Raw genomic sequence first — 23,026 nt, 5'->3', positions numbered from 1 at the left:
ACATCACAAAGTTCCATGATAAATGCCTAATCAGGACTCTATTTGACATTTTTGTGCCAATCAGCATCCTACCACCATCTTCCTTGAATTACAGAGCTAATTCCTTATTCTTTTGATTAAAGAATGCACTTTGTTGAAAAGTAAAATCACTTTTGAAAAGAGGCAGTCTCCTTCTCCTCCCTAGGCTACGAACGTTTCCTTTTTTCACTCTTACAGTTAAATTAAAATGACATTATTGTGATATTTGCCTGCTACATAAACCTTTCATCGAAGATTCTCGCAAGTCTTTTACCAAACTTTATCCTGGTAAATATTATCATCTCTAAGAGATTTGGACGTATGTTAGTATATGACTTCATCAAGGAATAAAACCCAGAAACATAGACTGCACCTTCTGAGTGTAATTACTGATAGTTTATATCTGTTTATCCCTGATCCACTCCAGAACTTGTACCAAAGAATTTGAAAAAGCTATGTTTTTTCCCCTCCTGTTTAGACCATGCTTTATTCATATTTCCACATAAGTATAAGCCAAATCAAGATCCTACTTTAGAAAATATCCTTTTTTTTTCTTTTTTAGTTAAAAACACCCAAGTATGTATGTGCTGAAATGCCTTTTTTTTTTTTTTTCCCCAGGGAAAGGTGACTTGCACAGATATCCATAAGTGTGGGCTAGCATGGATTCAGGCCCTAGTTCCTTCCTATGAGAATACTTGGCATAGATACCGCTTTTCCAGGGAGGTAAGCCTTTGAAACAGAAACAGATTTTCACCAGCCAGGACTCCGCTGCCTTTTGCAGTCTTCATGAGTTTCTACTAAAAAGCAAGACAATGGATTATGTTCTAAGTCTAATCTGCTAAACCTCCTTAAATCTCTAGAGCTGTTCCTGTTCCCATTGAGAGACAGGAACTGAGCACGTTTGAGAGACAGGGCTATCTCAGCTCCTCTTCCTGTGCCTTTCCCTTATATGGGTAGTTCAGCTACCAAATCTAATCCATTTTCAGTGTATAAGAGCAATTCTGTTCAACAGTGGTAGAAGGAGACCTCTCTGTGTTCCTGGAATGCTTTCTGTGGGATAACCAGGATCCAAGCCATTGCCCGCCATATTCAGCTTACTGCTGTTTTTCTGAGGAGGGAGCAGTGGACGTAAAGGCCGGGGTCACAGCTACTTGCAGGACAGGAGACAGGGGAAGTAAGGAGAAGTGTACTGTCACTTCCAGAAGAGAGAAGAAAAGTGAGGGCCCACTGGAAAGGATGACCTCAGGAAGGTCTGCATCCCAGATTCCAGACTGGGATCTAAGCTTGCATGCAGATGCTAAAATCAGAACTTCTACACTAAATTAAGACAGATTTTCTTTCCTATTCATGTAAGAGGGAGATGTTTAGTTAAGCTTCACATAATAAGTGCACTGTGATACCCAAAGCGAGAATAGCACTTTTACCTGTGAGAGCAGCTGCTCTTTCATGGAGGTTGATAGGTGAGAAAATGGAAGTTTTACATTTCATTTAAAATTGAGCCACATAGCTTTCTAAATCAATATCAGTGCCCTCAAATCTCAGACCAAAAAATACCTGTCAAAAGAATAGAATGACTGTTCTCATCGTTCCAGCCATCAAAGTTATTTTGATCAAGACTGTGTGTATTTTTAATAACGATTTTCCTCCTCTCCCAAAGTCTTGTTATTCACTTGAAGGTAAAATTATACAAAAGAGAAGAAACTTTATGAAAAAACGTAAGAACCTCTGGGATAAGATCAACCAGTATTTTGCCAGCAAAGGATCTTGAGTTATATGTGTGACAGAAAGCACTGCGAATATTGCTTTTCATAATAGAAACATGTTTTTCAAAATATGTATCTTAATAACATGCAGTAGTGACAAGACTACAATAAATACCCATTTATAAAGTGTTTGCCATTTTAACAATTTTTGTGAAGATATATTTTTATTACATCCTTGTCTGCATGCAAAAAGATAAACAGAAAGTCTCCATAAGAGATAGAACTTAAGCTTAAGAGAAAACAACTGAATTTTTTTCAGTGTTTCACATATTGTCTAAGCCATTACAAGATTTACACAAGAAACCTCCATCAAAACCAGCTGGAATCAGGGAATGGGGAAAGCAAATATTCTTATGGCTTTTTCACGTTAGGCATGGAATGTTGTCAGTGAAGAGCAGTATCTTACCACAAATATTTAAAGCTTAAAAGAATGTGAAGAAATGTTTCTTAGAATTTATCAAAAGCAACTATTTATTTTAGAAGATGTGTAATGAAGTTTTGCTCTTCCAAAACCAAAACACTTCTGTTCAAATTGAACACTATGAAATCTATGAATTGTATGAATAAGGCATGTATTCTGTATGAATGAATCTGTATGACCAAAGATAACAGCACAGGAGCACTACATACAGATATATGATGACCTTATTTTAAAGAGAATTTAGAGGTGGTGACTCTTCTGGTCACGCAGTATATTTATTGCTGCATTTATACACTTATGAATCATTCCCTCATTTGAATATTTCATACTTCATTATTAGTTGCAGAAAACGGACCAAAATCATGACAAAATGCCGTAAGTTGTATCAGCTTTTACTCTGTTGTAATTGAAGTCTCTACTCTCTCATTTCAAAAAATACAGTACTCTTGAAATGAAATTATGGATAAACTTTCTTCAAGCAATTCCAAAAAGACAGAGATATAATGGAGGTCAGAATACGACATGTAACACGCAGACAAATCATTGTTGTACCAGCAGATGCCTACTAGCAGAGTTCTCAGAGGTGGTGGGAAGTTATTAGGTGGGTACCCATAAGATTACAAGGCACAGTTCAGTGATTTAAACATCTATGGCACTTTATGTGTTTGTTATGGAGACACATTCAAAACAGTGTCTCTTATCTTAAAGGAAAAATAATTTTTACATCCATCTCATAAGCATGCTTCTAAAATTTAAATCACTTGTAATGTTTCTCAAATACTGAATCAAAATAACGTTTAATCACTAGTGTACGTATTTAGTATAAAGTCAATTGTATTTAATGTGGTGGAAAAACAAATATAAAAACAAACAAAAAAGCCAATATATGCTACAGTCTGTAAATAGGAAAGAACAATGATGGCAATATGGCAAAAATACGCCGTGTTCTTCCACTGATTATGACAGATAAAGAAGCTACTCTAACATTCTGTTTCTACTATACTTGAAGAAAAGTTATTCTGATTAATTAAATACATCCTCATCAGCTAAATCAGCATCTTAGAACAGCATTTATATTAGAAACAAAACAGATCAGTGGAGATTCCATTTCTGATTTTGATTTAAAAAAAAAACAAAAACAAAAACAACTCAAATTTACCAGTAAAATTTTGCAGATCAGAACATATTTTAGGGATTAGAAATAATTAACTTTCCATTTACTGTAATACCTCCAAAAACAGTGAAAAAAGCCTCTAAAATCTCTATATCGGTATGCAAATAATGTCATGTACATGTGACATACGGTGTCAAGAAATCTATTTCATTTCTTTTAGCTAAGGAACAAGATATAGATGCCACTGCTATAATATAGTTCAAAGTGGTTATACATACCTGCCCATACCAACTGTATTCCAGCATTGTAACCTCAGTGAAAACCAAGTCTTAGGAAACTCAGAGCAAATTTGTGAATGCCAACTGTTTCATGTAAGACAAAGCTTATCACTATGTTGCCACTTTCCCTTTCAAGGGAGTGTGCTACAGCCTACAACTTTTTACTTAACCACCGGTGCTGCTACAATCATAGCTTTGTTGAAGTGTTGTGCTCTTGCAGCTAAAACCTGTTGATAATGAACCTGAACCCATTATTTTGAGTCAATGAATTGAAAGAAATAGGGCAAAGAATGAAAGCCACAGGGCCAATTACCAGCATTCTTTGATGTATTACTTGCTAGCACCCACCAAATCACTTTGTGTCTTTGTCTTGATCCCCTCTGTTATTCATTAATTATTCTGGAAGGGTTAGAGTTCAGATAGCTAATTGCACAGACAGTCTTACTTGGTGGGGATTCTCCCTACACTGACACTTTCCCCAACTGTGCCCAGCCACCTTGTGTTATGCCAATTAATCCAATTCTTGGCATTTTTGTACAGTCCTCCAAGTTCTTTTAAAGCTTTGCCTAAAAATGTTTTCAGTCAAGTTTGTACAACAGAGGCTGAAGAAGATTTAAGACTGGGATAGATAATGTTTTATAATTGTTCTCTTCTTTCTTTGTGCATGCCACTGGTCCTAGTGACTCATTTTTCCTTCCCTACATGCTTGTCTCTTTATTTACAAGCACAGTATCTACTGCTTTTATTGCATTTTAAGAAACTAGAGTTATATTAGACAATTCATTCTTCTCCCTATCCATCCCTACTCTTTATTTTTGTCAGAAAGGATCTTTTTTGAATTGAGATATATATATATCTTAATATCTATGAGAGATTTTCTAGAAATAGCCTTGTAATTAACAAATAGGAAATATCATATTCCTACACAGATCTTAGTGCTTGGAATATTTTCATGTCCAAAAAATAATAAGGGGAAAAAAAGACAAAAAGAGAGATTGAGATAGGGAGAAATTGAGAGAGAGAGAATAAAGGGAATCATGAGAATACAAAAATAATAATAATAATAATAAGATAAGTTAATAAAAATTTCTGCTCTGTGAGGATATAGGCTCCTGTTTGCAATCTCAGTCACTGCTCATGGACTTCCAATTCTAAAAAACACATACTTAATACTCTGTTCATTTTCATCCAAAATGGGAAAGAAGATGTCTGTTTCTTAAGTTCAGCCACTAATCCTATGCTTGATATTCTATGCTGCCACAGATACCCACAGTCTAACTCCTATAGCCCTGGAAAACTGGGAAATTGGGAAAACAACGGGGGGACACAAAACAGAAGGCACAGAGCCAATTCACACTTATGTACACCCCATTGTTTATGCCAATCCTATGCAATAATTCCAGCTCCTCATAGTGACAACAATGTAGCTGCCAACTGTAAAATCAATGGCTCTTCTGAAAATTGGGAAGCTAAAGAGATGTGTAAAACTGGGTCCTCGGAGGGTACTTTGAGATTCAGTGTGCACAGACAAGAGGCCCTTTAAGAAAATGATCATTGAGATAAACAGAAAACAGCAGTTGTAGAGAGCATGCTGTAATTATTTTAAATCATAATATTAGGTACCCAAGTAATATTCTAGCGATGTGGTTATTCTTTTTCAGAGAAAATAGTTCATTTGTAATATTGTACCATAGTCATAAGAGTGCTTAATAAAATTTTACCTAGGAAATGTCAGCCTTGAATTACACTGAACAGATATTACGAGTTAAATGTGAAATGTTGAAGTGCAGGATACAGAGGGAAAAAACGAGACAGAAATTTTGTAATAAATCTGTTTTTTTTTTTTTTTTTTTTTTTTAAAAAAAAAAAAGCAGTATTTTAGCACTTCAGGTGATCTAACAGCTCATCTCCATTTGCAGATAACAGAAATCCAATATCCTTCAAGAAACCAGGTCAAAAGAACAGTTCAATAATTACAGAAGTCTTATATAAGCATCTGTTAAACACCCAGGAGCATAGGGTAGTTGGGGAAGATGAAAGAAGTTTGTTTATAGATTTCATTTTTTCCGCCACAGGAATCTAAAAGAGCTTAAGCTTCTTTATACACTTTTTTTCTCCACTGCTGAAATTCCAAATGTAAAGTTACAAGAGCTGCTGTGAAAGTAATGCCTCCTTTTTTATTCTGTTGGCCCATGGCAGGTGTTAGTGGTACAGCAATAGAGGCTGTACTTTCCCACCAGTATCCCCTTCCATTTTGTTCCTATGCAACAGATGGCAGCAGAGGGGCAGTCTGACAGAATGACCTCTGACATGGAAGTGCATATGAAGCAAATGTGTGTTGCTGAATTCCTCCATGTGGATATCATTGCACCCAGAGAAATTCATTGACACCTTTTTTTCTTTTTTTTTTTTTTTACTTGATTTGGGGAGCAACATATTGCCTGCAGCAACTAAACATACTGTTTAGGTTTTCTGCATTGAATAATTACTGCTATCTTCTCCACTGCTATATTTTTTTCCATTTTGCTGAAGTTGGTATTGAGACTTCAGAATTGCTATCTGCCAACAAAGTCCTTTTCAGCTTTATAGCCTTTAAAGAAGAGGTTCACTGTATGACCATATAATTCTTTGCATGCTGGGGCCCTGATCTGGTTCAAGAAACCAGAATTAGCCAATAATTTTTGACAACAACCTCTTTCAGCTATGGCTGAGGCTTCTGAAAATGCTCAGCTACTGAGCTCAATAGAAATTCCTGAAAAATTCAATAGGAGTAACCGAATGCAGAGGTCTTTCAGAGGTCTTCTAGATTCCTTTCTCTATAAATAACACAGTATGAAGCACAGATTATTTCTTTCATAAGTAATCAGGAAGAACAGAAATTCATATGTGAATAGGTCCATTACAACTTACAGATTAATATTTAACTCCTTATTCAGAGCACTTTAATAAGGGGTCTCCAAGAGCAATGACAATATTTGAACTTGCACTAGATATTCAGTATAGTGAAGAACAGAAACAAGGGTTGATAACCTACATGGGCAATTGCTTTGAACTTGAAGAAAAGCACAAGCACCAACAAAACTGCATGGAAAAGAAGATCCAAGTTATGCTCAACTTGATTCTTAATTGCATGCAGATATTGATTATGTTGCCCACGTGGACTTAAGCCTATTTGATTATGAGCTGTGTAGTATTAGTATAATAATACTTCTTTTCCCAAAGTGGTAACAAATTAAATATCCACTCAGTGATACCATAGAGGAGACACAGTAAATATTACAGCGACCTTCTTAAAGTCGTACAGCAAGGATGTTCTGAAACTCGTGATATTAACAAATATATTTTTTCTTTCAGCAAAGTGATTCAGAAATTGAGCTTTTACCCTGGCAAATGTCTAAGTTTCAGGTCCTCTCTTTAATCTAATAAGCAGTATAACTTGCTTTAATAGTGGTAAGATCCTACCATTCTACTTTTAAAATTGTGCCATTGATTAGGGATTTTGCCTAAATCATAATTACTGGAATTAGTACTATTATTGTTTTAATGACTACTCTGTATTATAGGAAATAATGAACTTTCTGTACTGTGCATCACTCTGATGAGGTAAATGAGGCAAAAAGTATGTCTGTTTTCATGTATGGAACTTTGTAAGCATAGCAACTAAATATGAAGACTGCTCAAAATTCAGTGCACAAGTCAAAAGCATTGATTTGTTACGCTGCTTTAACAACCTACAGAAAAATAATACCAACAGAAAATCAACCTCAAAACGAGTGTGCTCTGAATGAATTCAAAACATAGCAGTCATCCCTTATCTCATGACAGTGTTACATAAACTCAGTCTAATTTGAATGTTGCATTAATATGTAGTGAAAGAAACACAGTATTTCTTCTTGTGGATTCCTCTGATATTGCCCCTGAATCTTTCTTTCCAGGATCCCCCATTTTGGATTGTTTCTCACAGCCACCACCAGCACTTTCCAAGGGGTGTTCCCATGTGCTGATTGGAAAAGGAGATGGTTGTATGTGGGCTTCCAAGCTCCAGCCCTACAAGCCCTACAGGCCTGCTTCTCTCACTCATGTCTGCACACTTGGTGGACTCATTAAGGGCTTTCTCTGATGTACAACTCATGTTTTCTTTCCCTACCCACCTGCAGATTTTCATAACACCTCAAGGTGCTTCTTTTGAAATTGGTCTGTAGGTTCAAGAGATATTGAGATGGCAGAAAAGAAAGATTGATGATGAGCAAACTGATGGCAACTGCTGTCATAAAATACCACATTTCTTTATGAAGCTGAACTAAAAAGGATCAAGTTTTGCTGCCTTGGAATGGAAAAAATGGAAAAATGTTGGATGCCATATGGAACCTCCTGGAACACTACTTCACTAGGAAGCTTATTCAATATATTCTCATTTATTTAATAAAACAAAACCTAAGAAGAATCACTGACATTTTCCCTATGAACGGCAGAGGAGAAACTTGAGTTCCATAGTATTTTTCCTTGAAAAAATGAAAATTTTAGAGAAATCTGAGGGTTGAAGCAAAATACAATGCTCTCTAACTGATTTCAGAGGAGTTAAGGAGTCATTATGATGTCCTTTGAATCCCAGAAAAGATAAGAGCTACAAGACCTTCAGTATCTTCAGTTATGTGAAGGTAAGCAACTACAGAATAATGCTCTTTAAGCAAAACTTACCATTTGCAAGAAATATTGACTTTTCTCACAATTTGCAACATTATTGTGGAACAACTCTCTAATTTTAAAATTAACTGAAAAGTAGGAATATAAATTCAGTCATCTAAATATGTAGAAAAAGCAGTGAGAAAGGCTAGAGAAGGTTTTAGGAGTGCATGTACTAGAGATGCCATAAAACACTTGTTATGAATAATGAAGAAAAAATTGAAAATCAAATATGATTTGATAATTAAATCAAGACTAAATTGGATTTTCAAGATCATCTTTTAACCATTACATTTCTGAAATATTAGGAACTATTCAAGCACATAGTCAATGGCTTGTGTGATGCAAATGCCGACTATCATCTAATAATAGAAATTTTAGTGTCTTACTTAATGAAACACGTTGTATGAAAGATGTATTTTATATTTATTTAAGTCTTGAGGAGTACTATTAAGAATTCACCTGGGAACATTCTCTTGTCTGCAAGCGGGTATTTCGGAAAGAACTTACATGCATGATGAACTTAAGAGCTGTAAAGAAAGCCAATGAACCGAATGTCTGCATAGAGCCAACAATGGTAGCAGGGAAACTGCATAACTGACTAAGAATATACTTATATTCAGAGGAACTTAAACTGTAAAAAAAAAATCTACTTTCATCTTCCAGCTGTGAAAGAGAGAACTGCAGAAAGCAATAATTGGAATTTCAGGTTAACTACATTAATGCCGTTGACATATCAGAAAGATCTAGGTATTACCATTAAATGAAAAATAAATATGGATTCTTCTGTTTGCTGCATAATTTGGGAGTTATTAATTAACTATGAGGTAATGGAGACTGTATTTTTAAGTCATTTAAACACTTTTGAGAATCTCAGTTTTAGTGCCTGAGGGCCTCATCTAGGAGTTCAGTTCTGAAATTATACCTTCTACAACAGTGGATAATGTGTCAAGTCTAGCCACTTGCTTTCCCTTTCTTAAGTGAAAATGCAAATGTAGTAAAATATTGTAGTAAACAGTGTACTGTAACAATCGTTTCTAATGAATTTCTAATGAAACTGTTGATGATCCATTAGGAACAGACAGAGATTTGCTTTCTTTGATTGCAGACCTTCGGTAGCCCTAACTGACTGTTCATATGCATATTTATTGTGGCCCATGTATACAGTGGGCCACTCCTCATAGCTTTTGATTCTACAAATTTCTACATACATATGTTATACATACGTTATTTTACTGTAGAAACATATACTACAGACAAAATAACTGGCAAGAGTTTATTCTTTCTAAAAGAGATTTTCTTTTTATTGTTTTTTTATTTTTGAGAATAAATTCCAGTAAAGCCCCATTTCTTCCAAGTCTGTAATCCATGAAGAAGTGCTTTAGCGTTGATTGAGATGGGTTGTTATTTTTTCTTTGTTTTTTTTTTTTTTTTTTCCAATCAGTATGTATGATGGCAGATAAAGAATTTTCTATCTGCAGAGGGTCATCACATTTTTAGAAGCAATATTGCTATTATCACAAGAGTAGCCCATTAACTGTAGCACAGCAGTGAGGGAATCACATCAACATTTCTTTTGGTAGGAAGTGTGCTTAAACTAGCCCTGTACACATGGAGACCTGAGTTTGCATAAACATTTCAAATAGGAGTACAGACTCCTTTTTGCATTGTGTGTTGTTTTTTTTTCCTGTTACATACAATTTTATTCACACAGACAGGGAGTTTTAAAGAACCGGTTTCCCTTTAGGTTTTATTATCTGTCATCTAAAATAATAAGTGATGTAGCATGCTGGTTTTCTTCTTTTTTAATAATGATTTAAATACACATCAGCATAGTATGTTGATCTCTGGGAATTATCAATGAATGGGATGTTTTCAAAATGTTTTCAGAGTTATTTTTCCTTTGGAACATAGAATTATTATTTTTGTAAGTCTAAAACTGCTGCTTTTGTTGACCCAAACTAAATGTTACCGAAGTCAAAGTGTTTTTGGTGGTCTTTGGAATTGGTCACAAGTCTGTCAGTTTGTGCAAGTCAGTCTTTATGCAGCCTGCAGGAAAACTACATTTGTTTTATTGCTAAACTACCACAGAAAGCATTTTTACATTGTGAATACTTCACATAATTAACATACGGCATCTAACATGAAATACTTTGCTTTAGAAATGGAAAGTCATCGCATTTACCTGTTCATTGTGCCCTAATTCTACCAGAGTTCAACATCAGAGAAGCAGAAAGCTGAAAGATGAACTTACCATCACGCAGATCGCTAACTTGCCCATACTACTATTCTAAGACATGAGTTTTAGCATCCCACAAGAGCTTTTGGAGCAGTATTTGGTGTAGAGAGTGTTGAGTCTTCTGAGAAAAAATGAAGCATTACTGATTTGAAAAGTAGAAGAGTCTTGGTTCTTCACTGGATTTAAAAGAAGTGGACTAATTCTTTAGAGGAAGACCATCAAGGCTGCTAGAAGTCTCAGTGTTTACCTGCTAAACAGACTTCAAAGAGCTTTGTTCAATTTCCTGCATGAATATGAGTCCCGGGGTAATTTTGAGTGTTCATCACAAGTGACATTCAACTTTCAGAGAAACCTATCTAGTCTAAGTTAATAAAAAGCCTTTTTTCTGGACAATGGTCAAAGACCTCCAGAAAGTGATTCACTTTTTGACACTTATGAGAGATGTTTTACAGAGGCAGGAAACATATTGTCTTCCCACTGGAAACACTTATCTGTTGTCTTTCTCCATTCCACAGAGGGTGATTTGGGCAACTAACTTTAATTAGATATAAAATATTTACAGGATACACTCAGGTATTAGTGGAGGCTCTGAGGATCTGAATCTGTTTCTTTGTCTCAAAATTTCACCTGTAAAATACAAAACCTTCTTCACTGTGAGATGGCGAGAGGTGAAACCTCAAAATTTATGCGATGTTATCAGAATGCCAGTGGGGGCCAGACAATTACTTAAGATAAATAGCTAGGAAAGGATGCTGGAGGCAACGAGTCAAAACCCCAAAAGGTATGAGCTGAATGTTTTTATTCTGATATTGTTGGCTTTTACTAACTAGGGAAAAAAGTTCAAAGTTTGATTTTGAATGAATTGGATCATACTTCAAGTGCTCTGTGTGAGATGTCTTGAAACTATTAATCTTATCATTTAAATAAAAAAATTTACAATTTCAGTAGTACAAAGTGAATGGTGTTGCTTATTTGCATTCAGGCTCACTTTTTTTTTTTTTTTTTTGGATGAAGCGCAGGGGCAGAGTTGAGACTAAACTCCCTCTAAGTCCATTGAAAATTGTTAAGTTTTTCATTTTTTCAATTTTTTTCATTCTTTATGTATATGAGATCATATGTTGCCTAGAGACATAACACAACCTATTTTAAATTATTCACATCTTTTGGCCTATAACTGCAATCAACCTCTTTCAACTTTTTATTTCAAGGAAAAAAAAGGACACTGTTCAATTTTTTGTAGTTTAGATATGAACAAAATGGGAAGTCTGTTCTTCTTTAGAGGTGTTGCCATGATATGTAAAAGCACTAATGAAATATATAATCTTATATATATTGTGTGGTTCCAATTTAGTTTCAGTATCAGATTATTTTCTCAAAAAAAAAAGAAATAAAAAAGCAACAAACCAATGAACAACAAAATCAAAAACACAAGAAAATAACTTTTTGCTTTAGAAAGCCTTTGAGATCTGTTCAGGAGATCAGATATGAATGCATCTGAGTTTTGCTCTTTGCAAGGTTTTCCAATGCAACAAAGTCTGCAGAAATATGTCATAATATACTAATGGCAAATTAGCATATAAATGATAATTTTTTAAGAAAAGATGCAGATTATCTGTACTCTGCTCCAAAATCACATTGCACAGAGCAAGCATTTAGTCAAATATCTCACTCTTTAGTCAGTTTTGCTGCCATTGATATTTATGTATTTTGGACAAATGATTTACTTGGGCTATCTGCAGTGTTCATGTGATGGACAACAATTTCAGCAGAAAAAATAAGCAACAATTATCACATTTTATCCCATCTAATGTGAAGTGGATGATGGCGATGCAGCATTTCCAGCTGTGTCTTTTTTGCTCTGGTGTTTTCAGGTTTTCATCTCTACCTAATTTTTCATCTCTTCTTTTTTCTCCTTTTGTATGTTTTGATCTCATGCTTGTTTACTGTGAATTCCAGAATTGCTTCTTATCATTTTTCTTTCTCTTAGGCACTGTGTCTTTTGCTGGAGTTAATGATATTTCAGGAAGATGCAGTTCTGAGAATATAGCTGCTGCTACCATGCTGCTGGAATTATTTCTCCACAGTGTTTTTTGTCCAGTTTGATTTCAAATCATTGATTAAAGCAAACCAAAAATTACAATAGCAAATATGCACAACGGGTAATTGAGAGACAATATAAAAAACAGTCACGATAATGGAGAAAATAAAACTTACAGAAAATCTTAGTTAACTGATTTTCTAAATGTTCTTTTAATCAAGGAGAACATTATTTCCAAAGCTTCCAAGTCAATGGCCATTTTTCTTTTAATTTCTATAATCTCTGGAAAAAAAATATAACTTGTGTCTTTGAACAGTTTTTTTAGTCAAACTAATGATCTTTTTTAGGGATCTGAAATCAAAGGGGTGGTCTTTGTCCTGGGTGGTCTTTGTCCTTATTTTCAGTCATAAGCAATTAATCCATCATTGTATGCATATCTTATGAGAAGTTCTGCTTTGGAATTACTGTCATTTAGAAAGTACTCAAATCCAAAATGCCATCCAAAACTGGCACAATTTCCAGTTATCTGCAAAGGTCTAAATAGGAGATATGAAACAAAATAGCTCCTGGGTTAGGATCTTGTATGCTGTATTAGCCTCGAGCAAAATTCTACAGTGCAGCTACTTAACCTACAGGCAAAATTTCATAATGGGAATAGTGAGAGACCTGTAGCTATAACCATTACTACTGGGCACCGGTATAATATTTCATTTACACTTCTTACAAAGCAATTTTTGTTAATCTTGCTGCATGAATGAAAAATCTCATCCCATAGTCTCCAATTCACTACCCTCATGAACTCATAAAAAGGTCTTTTAACCACTGCTGTGATTTTCAAGTGGAAACAGTAAAATGGCAAGAGTTAAATATTAATATTCAGTTCTTGCATTGTGCCTTTCTTTGATACCAATTACAACTTGAACTTCACCTAACTCAAAAAGACTGCAGACTTCACTCAATTAGCAGTAATAGGATTAAAACATAGCTTTGGAACTGAAGATTTAAATAGAAAAAAAAAAAAAAAAAAAGAACAACAAAAAAAATCCCTTGGCAAATGTACACTACATGTACCAAATTAAACTCAAAATAAATATGCAGACCAGGATGAAATAAGTGGATGTGGAATGCCAGAGGTGTGAGGGGTTATTGTGGAGGGCTTTTTTTTTTTTTTGCCTTCGTGACAACTTCTGCTTGTTGCATTGCTTTGAAAACATTAATGGCTGGAGAATAACAGCATCTTTTTTTTCCTTTTGGTTTTATGAACACTATAAAAAGCTGCTGTAATTCACAACAGAGATTCTCCTTTGAAGAACACCAGAGCGATTTCTGTCTGTTACACTTTTCTCCATTACTAATTTGGTATGGCTCTCAGCTCTCTGAAATATAAGCAATCCCACAGATCCAAATTATTGCATTCAAGTAGCTGTCTCCTGAGAAGAGATAAATATGACTATTTACAGGTGGAAAGTGCCATGGAGACCAAAGCTGTGTTTCTAGACTACAGTTTTTAACAGCAGGAGAATGAATCTGTGGAAGAGAATCCTTGTATTCATTTATCTATGATGAGTTGGTAGTTGATTATCTTGTATCTGCATTTATAGGCAATTAATCACTTCATTTTCACTGCATTTGGGTATCTGTCTCTACAGCTTGTGATGCACTTTCCCAAACTGAAGATGTTTTCAAAAGATCCAGAACCAGCTGTGAGCTTTGAATCAGGACAGAAAGATATATACATAAATGTTTTTTTAATTTCCTCCTAACTAGTGGAGATAGAAAGCAAAATATCAGACACAATTTTTTTTTACTGACAATGATGATGTTCTTCATTTCTGGAAAAATGCATTTCAGGAAATACTTGAGTACAACTAAGTGCTCTTCTTCAAAATAATATGGACACTAGAAGATTTGTAAATGATCATTGATGACTATGTATTTCTAACATGCAACATTAATATTATGACTGATAAGAACTCCTGAAAAGTAAAACTATGTACTTCCAATGGTAAAACTTATTATCCAGGAGGATTATTAAAGATTGTTTTTTATGTAAGTTTACCATTGAAAAAAAAATCATACAGGTAGATAATAATAGCACTGTATATATGGAAAGACTGTTTAATCAAGATCACAACATCCCAGAGATCAACAAGAGTTTAGAAGTACCAGACTAGCAATAGCAAGAAGCAGAATTGAGAGAAATATTTCTCTCAGAGAAATAACTCATATGATGGGCTATGCACGTCAGCACTTCAGAGTACCGAGAAAATGGTCTCTCAGCTCCACATCTTCAAAATTAGCCAAAAGTGTGCAATCTCTCGCATCTGATCATCTTCAGCCTCTGCTGTTTTGCTGGACTGCAGATCACAGACAAATTTTTACATCTTGACACTATTGCAATCATGTTTCAGTTTGATTTCAACTACACGCAGAGATTATGTGGAGTTTCCAGTCATTTTTGTCTTTGTTCCTCACTCCAAGAAAATAAAGTAATATTAAATTAATTGATCTATAAATTGTAAGAATTTTGTCTGTAGTGGGCATTTTTAATGTCCTGAAACAGCTGAAAAGTGCTGGCTTCCAAACATCAAAGATCTTTGCTCAGAAAATAATGTACAGAAGTCAATTTTAAGTTAGTTTTAATATTGCTCTAAATGAACTTACCCCTGTCTGGCTCTACTCTGAAAGGAGACAGGCTATTTAGTTAGACAGAATCATCTCTCATGATAAAAACATACTGTGATTTTTGGGAGGGGTGGAAGTAGTTTTGAATGCATGTACATAAAAAATGGTAGCTGAGGTAGCAAAGCTCTCTCTTTGCATTTGAATCACAGCATAGTTCAGAGGCCTGACAATATCCAAAATAAAACCTCACAATTTTCTTCCTTGAGTTTCATTTAAAATTCCCCTCTATAGAGCAGAGACACACTTAATCAAATCTCAGTTTTCAATCTCAGATTTGTCCAGATGAAGAATTTACAAACACACAAAAAGTCAGACTGCAGAATTTCATCTGGATGAATTTGAAATCAACAAATCCCACTTTAGTGGGGAGGGGAGGAGGGAGGAGCACACAACACTGAGAATCCAGCCATTTAGAGATGGTTGTCATTCTTTATGAAGATTAAGGGACTTGTAGCACTGCATTCCTATATTAATCCAAAGGCGAGCCATTGTACAAGCTGCCAGAGCACAGGCTTCCAGACGTTGCACTTGTGATCAGTCTTGACCTAAACAGACACTCATTTCCATGATGGAATTTTTCTGGTTCTACTATGGTAACTCTATATGGCATATAAGTAAAATTTGATTACAAAGATCTTTAGAAACCATTAGACAGGAAAAAGAACAATATATGAATGCAACTGAAGAGCCCTCTTCTCCTACGAAATGATGAGTTTACTTGTATATTGAAAGAGTATAACCATATGTGTATTTTTCAAAATAAGAAGGCTCCTACATTAAGAGATAAGAGTTTAACTGTTAGACAGCTTGCACATCTGATTTGCTTAAGGAGATCTACACAAACTGCAGAACAAATGAGCTAAGGCTCACAGAATAATGCATGAGAACGCAAGGGTTTTTATTTTTAATATATTAATGGAGTTGAAAAGAAAATAAATACTCCTTATTTTTCTAAGGGAACCATAAACACTACAGGGACTTTGCCCCTAGCATTGAGTGATTTACATATTTTTTATAAAAGTCAGGGTTGGTTTGAAGTCATAAAAAGAAGACCAACCACTGTTAAAGTGATTACTTTTTCCTCTGCTTTTCCTGGGTCCAGTCTATGCCATCAGATTCTCACTTTTATGAGCAACATAAAATTCAGACACAATTTCCAGTTAAAAATGAAACTATTTCTGCTGGGTCTTCGTAACAACCAACCTCTTTTCTTTTTTTCTTTAACTCAGCGGCAATTCTGATATCCAAAGTGGCAACTAATTGCCCTGACAATTAAATGGTATTGCCACAGCACAGCCTTTATGCATTTGTTCTAATAAATGTCAGAGGAAGCTCAACTGCTCAGTTCAGCAGATGCTAATTTAGGCTGAATACCACCAGCTATTCAGGGAGAGAATTTTTGGCTTTAAATAAGATTAATCTCACAAATGAAGTGTGGTTTCCTTCTCTTTATAACAAAGACCATTGGTTATTCATTAAATCTGAATTACAGGTTTAACAAACACTTGCATAAGAATCATTAATGTCATCTGTTATATAATTACTTATGCAGTGAATAACAATATCTCAACAGTTAAGAGTCTTCAAAATTCAGTTACTATAGTCCTTGTCATAGAGACCAGCATTACTGCTCCAAAGCGCCTTTTTCCCTTGTGGCCCAAACAGAAGAACTTCACTACTTCTTGCTTGGCTGCCATTTGTCAGTTCAAGACTTGTAGAACTGTCAATTACAAATTTATATCGGACTCATAACTCCCATTGTGGTTTCCACCTTTCCACTGAAGTCAACAGCAAGCAGGGATTCCTGTTAACCTTAGGCCAGTGTTTCATGAAATGCTAGTCTACTTTGCAAGCTGTAGAAGCTGACTCATTTTCTGTTTTGCAGGTGACAAGAAATAACATCTCTTGCTGTTAACACTAGAAAAGCCTGCACACTCTTAACGTAAGGCCAACAGCATTTGCACTATGATTTTCTACTATACAATTGCAAAACTTTTGTTAACTCCAGTTCCAGACTGTTAATCCCTAAAATTTATGTGCTTGGGGAATGGCAGTGTTCACTAACCCCTGAAGTAATGGACAATCTTGTATTTATGTCTGCAAATAGTTTACCCTCTACATGAGCACCACTATTTGCAAAGTGCCAATTATGAATTGTCCTTATAAATTAGAAACCTTCTTGAGAGAGTAGTAGTTGGCATAGGGCAAAGCTGTGCCAAGAATTCTTTGAAGAGTTGCTGAGACGATGATTGTCATGCCTGGAAATGTCCTGGACATATGAGCACTGTTGCTCAAAGCTCTTCTCTGAAAATACATGGGAAGGAATCAAGAGATCCTGTGATTAAAGCATGACTATTTTGCTTCTCAGACCTGTCTTTAACAGTCCTTGGCTTCTTTCATACAAACAATCACAATACTCTATAGACTGAACCATCCTAACAGCAGACAGCTTCTAGTCCTTGGAGAATTGTAACCTGCAATTCTAATTTTGAGCCAAAGTGATCCAGCATTAACGCTTCCTTCAGCTGATGAAGGTGATGGACCCACTGAACTTACTCTCTCAGTAGCAGAGACATCAGTGATTTCCATGTTACAGGAATTATCACACAGAAGTAGGTCAACAGCTGTGCTCAGATGTGAAGAGGTGTGTGCAAGAATAGACATAGTGAAAATAAAAAGGTCTAAAAAAATGACAAAAATGATGAGGTATATGGGAGGAAGAATGGTGACTGTGGACTTTATACACTGTAAGGTTAAAAAGATGAAGTCTGTGAAGTTTGAAAAGGAGAAGAAAAGAAGAGATATTATAAGTCTACAAAATAATGAGTGAGCCTGAGAATCCTACACAGATCTATTTATTTCCCACTTACCCCTACATTTTGCTCTCTGTTCTACTCCTCTTTCCAGATCTTCCAAAATGTGTTCTGCTCTCCTTCCCATTTCCATTTTCCCTCTTATTTCTGATTCTCTCCACCTCATTTCCACCTTTCTTCTTCTCTATCTACTCTTTCTCATAATATAAATACCAAAATAAATACCAAATAAATAATAAAAAGATTGAATATCAGTACTAAATGCATTGCATTAAAAAAATTATAACACTATAGTTCAAAAACTGAAAACTAAAAAGGAATGTATTTCAAATGACTAACATGAATAAATCTATGTGGATTCATTGAAAATACAGGCAGCTGTGCTGCTAAATACTTTCAGCAACTAGTTCAGGAAGACTTAAAAATCATAACAACCTCAATTACATTAGTTGCAGTAATTTGACATAAAGTTATATTTTAACCCTCAAGCATCAACTCCTAAGATAATTTTAAAGTGGAATCAAGAAAGTTCAAAACTTCTATCCTTTCTCTGAAAGCAAAAAAACTTGGATGTGGAATTCATTTGACATTTTTTGTATATGAGAAAATTAAGATGCATCCAAGCTAATCTCCATATATTTTTCTGTCAACAAGGGGGAAAACGGCACTTTGATGATGCAATCCATCTTACTTGAAAGCCTAAGATAAGCTAGATAAATGGAGTCTTAAAAGACCTGCTTACCATGCTGCCAACAAAAAGTTACCAAGGCATCTATTTCAGATGTACAGGTGGTCACTTCTAATTTAAGCATCCTTATGTTCCTGTGTGCAGCCAGTATTTCATTTAAATATGCGTTGTGGCCTACAGCAAAGATCTACCAAGATTTTACAAAGCCTAGAGAGACAGATGAGATATATACCTCCATCTGAAAACGGTGTTCTTGGATATACACCTCATCTTCATGCTTTCAGATGTTCTACTTGTGCAAGAGTAGTAAACTACTGCCATTCTGTTCTCTTTGTCAGACAGTGTACTAGAATTTATCAAATTATATAGCTATTCACTAAAAAGAAATAACAACGCCAAAAAAAATCAGCTTTAGGAAGTGTTTGAATTGTTATGTGAAATGTGGGCAGTCAATGCAACCAACAGAGAACTTCAGAAGAGGAGCAGGAAAGATGTCAGTGAAGCAGCTACTGGGTAAATGAGACTCTCTACACAGGATTTATAATGTAAGCAGCACAAGGCTTTTAAGTATAACAGATGTTTGCCAATTTTAGAATGTTGTAAAACAGCCTGAAAAGACTTTCCCTCCTAGAAATATGTGAACCAGACTTGTTGTGTTTCTAAATACAAAATGTTGCCTTCAGAAACTTTCTAAGAGTATTAAGATTAAACCCCAGCAGCTTCAAAAGAACTATTTCAGACAGAAATGTAATAATTTATGGGTCAGCTTGAGAGAAGCTTATCTCCCAGCCTTCCTGGCGTCCTAGGTCATTGAAATGGTATTATTTTTTATCGTAACTCATACAGAAGTAGTAGGATGAGTATTTTAAACTGTTTTGACACAGCATCTTGTAATGATCTGATCAACACCTAACACACAGGGAAAACAGTAACCCGGTCCTATTTGATTTATTAATATAAATTTATACATATTTAATTATTAATTAATTAAGAATTCTTTTAGCTGCAATGCTGTGTTGGCAACTCATTTCCAGCTGATCAAGCTCTCTAATTCCCAGGTCCTTGACAAACTTATAGGTTTTCAGAACAAAGACCTGCACCTTGATATGTACTGGTAAAGCTTTTCATGCATTTTCTGGTAGTGCAGTTATTTAATTCTTAGTACAATACACACTATGTAATTGTGCTTACAGCCTGAAAAGACACCTATTTCTCCACATCAATAGTGTATATACTCATTTCCAGTCCTTTAGCAGTGAAGTTACCTACAAATGTAAGCAGTTTTCATTAGTTGATAACATATTTAGGTAGTACTGAGTGAAAAATTCATTATTTTGTTACTCCAAAATGCTACATCCAAACCAAGAATGTTCCTCAGTTTCCAGTTTCTTTTTTGCATCTATTGGCTATCAGTCTATTAATACAATTATTGCATGGCAAGTTAATTTTAGAAACTTATTAAACACTTTGAAGGGCCCTGACTATACGATATTAACAAATTTACCCCTATCAACCAAACTTGAAATCTGATCAGAACAGTCGAAAGGTTAAATTGACAAAGTTAATTTTCCATAAACTTCATTACCTTTCTTCTTTGTGAAGTCCCATATTATCCATGCTTGTGTAATTTACGATGACCTTTTAATACTTATAAATATTGTCATAACAGAGGAGTTCTTCCAGTCATAACACCTTACACCAGTTAATATTGTGTTTTGGGTGTAAATACCTTAACGATGACTGCTGGGTTTAGCAGTGATAATGATTCTAATATAATATTGCTTTTTTTTTTACTTAAAAGAAGTCAGCAGTCCTTACAAGGGATGTGCATAATCTTCCTCCCGCACAGGTATCTCTGACAACAAAGAGGCATGCCACTTAGAAAGGGGAGGCTGGAGAAGGATATATGCATGTTAAATTTTATGTATCTTTAACCTCCACTCAAACCTATCCATTGAGAAGTATGGGAGGGATCAACTTAAGTGATCATCTGAAATACCACAAAAGTTGGTTACATTGATTGATTGCTTGAAGAAAAAAGGACATTAAATTTTCCATCAAAACTAATATTTGATAAAAGCCATTCCTAAAAAAAATTGATTTTCCCTAAAAAGGTGTTGCTAATCAGTATCTTAGGGGAGTTTTACTATGATACCGGAACAATGTTCAGAAAAGGGCATCAGAGTGATATCACTGAGAATAAGAACTGTGCCCTTGCCCACAGCTTGAAAATCAGAAATCATTTTTGGGTTACAAATGCATCCAACATTCCTCTGGATTTTCTTCCAAAATCTCCAGTACAGATACTTGCTAAGCCAAGATTGCTTAGTACTACAGGAGAAAATAAGACATCAATTCCGTGATTCTGTGATCTCTTTTACTACTCCTGGTACTTCTTTATCCTTCCTGGAAAGTGTAGCTTCTCCTTGATCAAGTGAGAGATTAATCTGGATCCAGGTTTTGTGTCACATAAAAAGATCACAAAATGAATCAGCTTCTGAATTCCTTTAGGCACTACTGTTGTAAAATATCAAGCTAACCCTTTCCTGCTACCTTATCCTTGGTCTCAGTGTTCTCGGTGGTATTTGATGGTACCTCTTCACTCAACAGGAATTCCTTATTAGTGTTGGCTCTGGGCTGTGTAAAACAGCATTAAGGTCTTTTATCATTTTATTGCCATGCAAGCATGCTACACTTATCAACATCAGAACTTCTGTGCATGCAAAGAAAATGTGAGACTTTCAGAAAGGCATAATGGTCTTCCCTTACTTGCTGTTAACCCTGAGTTCCCACCTTGGCTTTTTAACTTCCCAGAGATCTATAATTCCTCTATTCTTCCCAACAAATCTTTCTTCATCTTTCAGACAGCCAAAAGAGGATAGATTGGTTTTGCTGTAAAGCCTCTGGTGGAAAATTTACTCAATCATGGTTCATAATAATAATAATCTGTCCTTAATTGCATGTTGGCTGCTTGCAAATGAATGAGAAGAAACCATGTGTAGAAGTCACCCTGTCTGTAGGAATATAACATAAACATTGCTGCTTAATTATGAATGAGGCATCACTGTATGCCTAAATTCTGAAACCTGTCTTTAATTTTTTTTTTCTTGATCATCCTCATGATGTTTTGGAGATATTGCATATACTGGTGCGAACAGGAATATTTCTGGCTTCCTCTATTTTTACATACTTCTGGTATTTCTCTCCAGCTGAAGATGAATTTCTACATCTATTTATTATTTCTTTTCACTTTTCTTCTCCTCTTACTTGTTTGCTGTTTTTTTTTTCCTATTTCTCCTTAATCTTTCTCCCTCTCCTGATTCTTTCACTGTTTCCCTCTTCATATTTTCTCTTTCCCACTCTCCCTTGCTTCCCTTTCCCCACATTCCTCTCCTTACTTTTTCTTCACCTTTTCCCATATTTCTTTGCCTTTTGATTTCCAGCCAGCAAAATGCAATTCCCATGGGCTCCTCAGCACCTGTTGATCACTGCTAACCTCTGCAAGCAGGCTCCTCCAGCAGCCCAACCTGCCACATCTCACTCAGGGACACCAAAGGCATTAGGAAGACATTACCTTTCATCAAGATCCAGAGAAGGGATGGCACTGTCCTGAATGTTGAGATAGGAATGTCCTTTTGCCAAGGCAAGGAGATTGGCAAGAAAACACGGTGCCAACCACATGCTGCCTGAGTTATTGTATTCTAGTTAAAGCAGCCTGTAGGGAAAGTAGCATGCCAGTGTAGTGCTCTGGTGCACTGACCCTTCTGAGCTCTTGTTAGCACTCACCATACTCAGCATTTCCTCTCATTGATTGATAGGATGATATGTGTATGTATGGCAGTGAGTAGATTTATTACAGCACATTAGCCAGACAGGCAGACAAATGCCCACAGGGGCAGAAATTCTGTAAGGAATAAATAAAAACTTCATTATTTTTCTTAAACTTCTTTTCTTCAGGCGACATTGAGGAATACTGGAGGAACAGAAGAGTGGAGGGAGACCAGAAGAGAAAGGAAGTGGCAAGAATTGGAAGGAAAGTTTATTAGCAGTGAGAAAAATGCTTAAAATATTCATTGTTTGGATCCAGAAGTTGAATAGTAGTTGGATCTCTGCTTAGCTTTTCTTTCCCTCTGCTAAACAAGAAAGAAAGGGTCATCACATCAGACATCAAGCTATCAGAACATTCCTGATATAACAGCTATGAAATGACTACTTGGATGGTCGGCCAGCTGCTGTTCAGCATTCCTCAGTTTAAAAAATGAAAAACAAACTGGTATCAGCCTTTA

At 35.5% G+C, this 23,026-nt stretch overlaps 1 protein-coding gene across 2 annotated transcripts in view; it reads right to left on the bottom strand.

Annotated features, from left to right (window-relative positions):
- TFEC (transcription factor EC) overlaps positions 1–23,026 on the bottom strand; it is a 131,992-nt gene that overhangs the window by 70,280 nt on the left and 38,686 nt on the right. The gene's annotated exons all lie outside the window — the stretch shown is intronic.

This window comes from Phasianus colchicus, chromosome 1 (assembly GCF_987193195.1).
Source record: "Phasianus colchicus chromosome 1, bPhaCol1.hap1.1, whole genome shotgun sequence".
NCBI classification, from domain to species: domain Eukaryota; kingdom Metazoa; phylum Chordata; class Aves; order Galliformes; family Phasianidae; genus Phasianus; species Phasianus colchicus.
The sequence above is the reverse complement of the archived record's forward strand: the minus strand, read 5'-3'. Positions and strand labels throughout refer to the sequence as shown.